Here is a 7,902-nt window from a genome sequence, read left to right on the forward strand (position 1 = left end):
CATCACATGTCCAGGCCCGTCTGAAGGTTTCCCTGCTCCAGTCATCACATGTCCAGGCCCGTCTGAAGGTTCCCCTGCTCCAGTCATCACATGTCCAGGCCCGTCTGAAGGTTCCCCTGCTCAAGTCATCACATGTCCAGGCCCGTCTGAAGGTTCCCCTGCTCCAGTCATCACATGTCCAGGCCCGTCTGAAGGTTCCCCTGCTCCAGTCATCACATGTCCAGGCCCGTCTGAAGGTTCCCCTGCTCAAGTCATCACATGTCCAGGCCCGTCTGAAGGTTCCCCTGCTCAAGTCATCACATGTCCAGGCCCGTCTGAAGGTTCCCAATGACCATCTGGATGATCCAGAGGAGACATGGGAGAAAGTCATGTGGTCAGAGGAGGCATGGGAGAAAGTCATGTGGTCAGAAGAGACCAAAGGAGAACTTTTTGGTCTAAACTTCACTCATCGTGTTTGGAGGAAAAAGAAGGATGAGTTGCATCCCAAGAACACCATCCCTACTGTGAAGCATGGGGGTGGTAACATCATGCTTTGGGGGTGCTTTTCTGCGAAGGGGACAGGATGACTGCACTGTATTAAGGAGAGGATGAATGGGGCCATTTATGGTGAGATTTTCAGCAACAACCTCCTTCCCTCAGTCAGAGCATTGAAGATGGGTCGTGGCTGGGTCTTCCAACATGACAACGACCCGAAGCACACAGCCAGGAGAACCAAGGAGTGGCTCCGTAAGAAGCATATCGAGGTTCTGGAGTGGCCTAGCCAGTCTCCACACCTAAATCCAATAGAACATCTTTGGAGGAGCTGAAACTCCGTGTTGCTCAGCGACAGCCCCGAAACCTGACAGATCTGGAGGAGATCGGTGTGGAGGAGTCGGCCAAAATCCCTGTTGCAGTGCAAACCTGGCCAAGGACTACATGAAACGTCTGACCTCTGGAATTGCAGACAAAGGCTTCTGTACCAAATATTAACACGGATCTTCTCAGGGGTTCAAATACTTCTGTTCAGCCGTGCGACACAAATACATTCTTTACAAATCATACAATGTGATCTCCTGAATTCTGTCCTCAGAGTGGGAATCCCCTGCAATGTGATCTCCTGAATTCTGTCCTCAGAGTGGGAATCCCCTGCAATGTGATCTCCTGAATTCTGTCCTCAGAGTGGAAATCCCCTGCAATGTGATCTCCTGAATTCTGTCCTCAGAGTGGGAATCCCCTGCAATGTGATCTCCTGAATTCTGTCCTCAGAGTGGGAATCCCCTGCAATGTGAATGTCAGACCCTCCATGATGGAGAAGTGGGAGAACTTGCAGAATCGCAGGGGGTTCAAATACTTCTGTTCCTCACTGTACCTATCATGGAAAAGACCAGCCACCAAGGCCAACCTTAGCCCCCCAGCCATCAAGGCTAGCCACCTCCCCAAAAAAAGTACATGTACATTTTTTCAAATTGTATGAAAGTTATAGAGTCTACTTGTATATTCATCAGTTCTGATGTTCCAACTTTCCATCTGGCTTCCAGAAGCCCCAAAAATGCCAGGACAGAATTAATACCCCCAAACTGGGCAATTTTAGAAAAGCAGACAGTCCACGGTATTTAGTAAAGGGCAAGTGTTCAGAGGTGAGACTCAGAGGGGTAATTTGATGAAGGCAAATAGTCTGTTCACTTTGCAAGAGAACAGAAAATGGTATCAAATATTTTCCTTTCCAACCCACAGCAGCATACTACCTACCAGTGCCCAGGGCAAAGATGTCAAATCCCCCCCCCCCAAGATGTATGAACAATGTGTGTTAGCAGAAATCCCCTCACTAAAAAGAATTCCAGCACTAATCTTCACACTTAAACCCTAAGCAAAAATTCCCTTTGTGAGTCGAAATTCTCCCTAAACAAAAAGTCCCCTCTTCCAGTATGTATCCCCCCTCCCAGCTCAAATCCGCTCTCTCCCCAAACCTCCCCTCCTAGCAGAAATTCTCTACCCCTCAAATTTCCCCTCTAAGCATAATCCTCTCCCCCTTTAAATCCCCCCTCCCAGCTCAAATCCCCCCAAATCCCCCCTCCCAGCTCAAATCCCCTCAAATCCCCCCTCCCAGCTCAAATCCCCCCAAATCCCCTTTCCTAGCACAGATCCCCCCAAATCTTCTCTCCCAGCAAAGATCCCCCCAAATCCTCTCTCCCAGCACAAATCCCCCAAATCCCCTCTCCCAGCACAGATCCCCCCAAATACTTTCTCCCAGCACAAATCCCCCAAATCCCCTCTCCCAGCACAAATCCCCCCAAATCCCCTTTCCCAGCACAAATCCCCCCAAATCCCCTCTCCCAGCACAAATCCCCCCTCCCAGCACAAATCCCCTCTTCCTGCACAAATCCCCCAAAATCCCCCCTCCCAGCACAAATCCCCTCTCCCAGCACAAATCGTCTCTCCTAGCACTAATCCTCCCCCCAATTTTTCTCCTGTCGCAAATCCCCCCAGTTGTCCCTAACAGCACAACTCCTCCCCCCAACAAATGTCTTTCTAATACAAAATCCCCCTCCAAATCACCTCTTCTAGCACAAGCCTCCAAATACTCAAGTGCGCCCAGGGGCAGCCGCCCCTCCTGCCCCCCCTTGTCCCGGCCCTGTTATCTCCCACATATATACTGCCATGTCAGTGACAGGAAGATTAGTTTAACATCCAATCATGTGCCAGCAAACAACAGGTTTACCTTTCCTTGGCTGTGATTGGGTACACAGGCACTGAGCTCTGGGGAAAATGCCCTTGTAGAGTAACCAGCCCTGGTGTAAGCTGTGATGGGACTTGTAGATCCCTTCCCTCTCTGGGGACCCTTTGCTGCTGTACCTGTGTGGATGGCTGGAACCGCACTGCACCGGAATTCTCCTGTTGTATTCTAATACTGATTGCCCTGAATGTCATTGGGCTCCCCTTATGTCTCATATTTCCATCCCGCGATTCTGCTGGACTCTCCCATTGTACTCTATTACTGATTGCCCTGAATGTCATTGGGCTCCCCTTATGATGTCTCATATTTCCATCCCGCGATTCTGCTGGACTCTCCCATTGTACTCTATTACTGATTGCCCTGAATGTCATTGGGCTCCCCTTATGTCTCATATTTCCATCCCGCGATTCTGCTGGACTCTCCCGTTGTACTCTATTACTGATTGTCCTGAATGTCATTGGGCTCCCCTTATGTCTCATATTTCCATCCCGCGATTCTGCTGGACTCTCCCATTGTACTCCATTACTGATTGCCCTGAATGTCATTGGGCTCCCCTTATGTCTCATATTTCCATCCCGCGATTCTGCTGGACTCTCTCGTTGTACTCTAATACTGATTGCCCTGAATGTCATTGGGCTCCCCTTATGTCTCATATTTCCATCCCGCGATTCTGCTGGACTCTCCCGTTGTACTCCATTACTGATTGTCCTGAATGTCATTGGGCTCCCCTTATGATGTCTCATATTTCCATCCCACGATTCTGCTGGACTCTCCCGTTGTACTCCATTACTGATTGTCCTGAATGTCATTGGGCTCCCCTTATGATGTCTCATATTTCCATCCCGCGATTCTGCTGGACTCTCCCATTGTACTCTAATACTGATTGCCCTGAATGTCATTGGGCTCCCCTTATGTCTCATATGTCCATCCCGCGATTCTGCTGGACTCTCCCATTGTACTCTATTACTGATTGCCCTGAATGTCATTGGGCTCCCCCTTATGATGTCTCATATTTCCATCCCGCGATTCTGCTGGACTCTCCCATTGTACTCTATTACTTCCACTCAACTCTGGACTCCATTTTTGAGACACCACATTTCTGCTCCGTGATCCTGCTGATCGTCCTTTGCTGTGCCCCAAAATTCTAGCATTGGACTTCCCCCTCACAGGGGTGTCATAGTCAATCTCATTTCCGCAATATGGTTGTCCTCAAAGGGCCGGTTGTATTTGTAGCAATAGATGTCCAGAGCACCCCACCCCCCCTTACATCAGATGTCAGGAGCGCCCCCCACCCTTACATCACAGTACACCTCCCTTACCTTGTGCTGCTGGAAGCAGAAAGTTCTGGATCTGGAGGACCACAGGAGGGCTGGAATCCAATGCTAAGACCAGGGGGGGGGGGTGGAGATTAGGGGTAGCAGCGGCTGCACAGAGAGGTGCAGGATCTGTAGGAGGAGTTCTGTCCTCCTCTCTGCTGAGATGGGGGGGTGGGCAGACGAACTTCTCTGTGGCTGGAGAGAGAAGCACAGGATCTGGTGGAGGAATTCTGCTGCGAACTGCTGAGATATTGTGGGGACAGAAACAAGGGGGGGTGCCCCAGCTGCAGGAGAGGTGTGAGGGCCACATGAAATGGCCAGGTGGGCCAGATTCATACTTGACTCGTGACTTACGCTGTATCTTATTTCGGCTGATTCCCCTTAGATGTACAATACGATTGGCCTGCATCTCTCTGGTCTTCATCACGAGGTTTCTGGACACCCCGTGGATCTCCCTTTGCCTAGGACAGCAATCTTCTCTTTGTTGGGCCCCTGGGCTGAGGGTCCTGAACCATCCCTGATCTCTGTGCGTGTTCTGTTCACGCCCCCACCACAGGTGTCCTTAACCACATGCCGCCACTGTAGAAATACGGCGGCAGGGCGGCACGGGCAGGCAAAACCATGTTTTAAAACATGTGTTTTGTAAACAGGTAGGGGGCGTGCAAGGCGCGCCGCCGCCCTACCTGTCCCGCCGATCACAGCCGCGGATGTCAGTCGTCGGGTCACAGCCGGTCCTTATCGGCTATGTCCTGGCGATTGGCGGCAATCAGTGACAGAGAGCAGGGCTGCAGTAGCTGTGCTCTCTGTCAGTTCCCTGACAGCTCCTGACATGCTGATCGGGACAGAAGAGTTTCTCTCTCTCGATCAGCGGTGTCCCCCGTGCAGTACACACCCCCCGCCCCGCCCCCTAGTAAAACACTCCCCCTATAACCCTTCCCTGAATAATAAAGTTAACCCCTCCCCCCCATTGCCATTAGTACAGTGTCAGTGTTTTTTTTTTTTGCACTGATCACTGTATTGGTGTCACTGGGGATGTCAGTGACCCCAAGTCAGTTCCCCCCAGTGTCAGATTGTCCGCCGCAGTCCCGCCATAAGTCGCTGATCGCCGCCATTATTAGTATAAAAAAAACCTAAAAATCCCAGTATCTTTCCCGCCATTTGTAAATGCTATAACTGTCACACAAAGCAATCAATATACACTTATTGGGATTTTATTACCACAAACATGGAGCAGAATACATTTTGGCCTAAATTTATAACCAACTTTGAGTTTATTATATATTTTTTATAGCTGAAAGTAAAAAATATTGTTTTTCTTCAAAATTTTTGGCCTTTTTTTGTTTATAGCGTGAAAAATAAAAAGCGCACAGGCGATCAAATACCACCAAAAGAAAGCTCTATTTGTGTGAAAAAAAGGACGTAAATTTCATTTGGGTGCAGCATTGCATGACCGCGCAATTATCAGTTGAATTAGTGCAGCGCCGAGTAGCAAAAAGAGGCGTGGTCATTAAGGGGGGTAATTCCTCAGGAGGGGGAGGGGTTAAAGTGTAGGTCTCCTCCCTTTGGGTGTGTTAAATGTACCATTGAAACTGTTTTGTCATATTTTCCTGAAGTGCAACAAAATCCCTGGAAATGCCTCCAGAAATCCAGAGTTGCCTCGTGTCCTCCCTGCGTTACCTCAAGGAGTCCAATTAGCCCTCCGAGTTCTTATCACGGACTACAGAACAATTCATGTCTATGTTGTGGAGATGAGGAACGGGGGAGGGATTCAGAGGGTTAGCAAAAGACATTGGGCAGGGCTGACACCACTCATTCCACGTAAACCTTGTGTGTTGTCAGGTCACAAATTAGGAGCTGAGCGACTTTCTGGCAGATCAACAGGGGTTCTTCTGTACTCGCAGGGGCTTCACAGGGTCGGTTCACTGCCCATGTGGGTAAGGGGGCTGTAGATAAAAACAAACTGACCAAAATTCAATGATGCCCTTAGGTGTAGGACTTTCATATATCTCCCGATTCCTGACTGAAAACTCCCCAGAGATGGCATCATCCCATCCTGCCTTGTTGCTAGGACGTTGCTAAGACACTCCTAGCTGCCTCAAACCCCTTTGCATGCGCTCTCTCTTCCTGTTGCTCTGAGCTCAGTGATACTGCAATAGAGGAGATGGTGGATCACAGAAGTGTGGGGATTGAGAGCTCCCACCTGTGATGGTGCAGGTAAGCAGTAACAACTGGGAGTGTCTTAGCAACACCCTAGCAACAAGGCAGGATGACATGATGCCATCTCTGGGAGTTTTTTCAGCCAGGCTTCAGGAGGTATGTAAACTACCTACAGTGAGGAACAGAAGTATTTGAACCCCCTGCGATTCTGCAAATTCTCCCACTTCTCCATCATGGAGGGTCTGACATTCACATTGCAGGGGATTCCCACTCTGAGGACAGAATTCAGGAGATCACATTGCAGGGGATTCCCACTCTGAGGACAGAATTCAGGAGATCACATTGCAGGGGATTCCCACTCTGAGGACAGAATTCAGGAGATCACATTGTATGATTTGTAAAGAATGTATTTGTCTCGCACGGCTGAACAGAAGTATTTGAACACCTAAGAAACAGCAAGAATTCTGCCTCTCAAAGACCTGTTACTGCCCCTTTATAAAGTCCCCCTCTACTCCACTCATTCATCTCACTTAGTAGCACCTGTCTGAGCTCTATAGACACCTGTCCACCCCACAGTCAGTCAGACACCAACTACTACCATGGGCAAGACCAGAGAGCTGTTGAAAGACACCAGAGACAAAATTGCTGGTTTGATGGTTGAGGGACCCAGGGCGTACTTGGTATGCCCACTCCTTCTCCCCTGCCACAGCCGTTGTCCTGGTATAATGGTTGGGGCCGACCAGTTGTGAACATGAGGAAAAGCCTTAAAATACTTCATGTATGATCTGAGCATGTGCTTGGTATGTCCCTCTCCTTCTCCCGACACAGCTGTTGTCCTGGTATAATGGTTGAGGCCGATCAGTTGTGAACATGAGGAAAAGTACAAAGACGCCTCATGTAGGATCCGAGGACGTACCTGGTATGCCCCTTTCCTTGTCCTCAGCCATAGCCGTTGTGCTGTAATAGTGGCTGAGGCCAACCAGTTCTGAGTATGAGAAAAAGCCCTGAAATACCTCATTTAGGATCTGAAGACGCACCTGCCAGAGCTGTTGTGCTGGTATAGCGGCTGAGGCTGACTAGTTCTAATCACAAGAAAAATACTTTACAAGCTGAGGACATACCTGGTATGCCTGCTCCTTCATCCCGGCCATAGCCATTGTGCTGGTATAATGGTTGAGGCCGTCCAGTTCTGAACAAAAGGAAAAGCCCTGAAGTACCTCATTTAAGATCGGAGGATGTACCTGGTATGCCCCTCTCCTTGTCCCCAGCCATAGTGCTGGTATAATGGTTGGGGCCGACCAGTTGGGAATAGGAGGAAAAGCCCTGAAATACTTCATTTAGGATCCATGGATGTTCCTGGTATGCCCCTCCCCTCCTCCCCAGCCACAGCCGGTGTGCTGGTTGAGGCCGCAGCTCCTCTGTGACTGAAGGCAGAACAGTGTCCAGGAATCATTGAGAAGTACAGTAGGATGTAACAATATTTTTCCAGAGTATATAAATGAGGTGTATACAGGTGAAACTGGAAAATGAGAATATGGTGAAAAGTTGATTTATTTCAGAGCAGCAACTTAAAAGGTGAAACTAATATATGAGACTCATTCCATGCAAAGCAAGATAGTTCCAGCCGTGATTTGTCATCATTGTGATGATTATGGCTTACAGCTCATGAAAACCCCAAATCCACAATCTCAGAAAATGAGAATATTGTGAAAAGGT

The sequence above is a fragment of the Staurois parvus genome, unplaced genomic scaffold (genome assembly GCF_062004578.1).
Source record: "Staurois parvus isolate SC_StPar_1 unplaced genomic scaffold, SC_StPar_1.0 ptg001585l, whole genome shotgun sequence".
NCBI classification, from domain to species: domain Eukaryota; kingdom Metazoa; phylum Chordata; class Amphibia; order Anura; family Ranidae; genus Staurois; species Staurois parvus.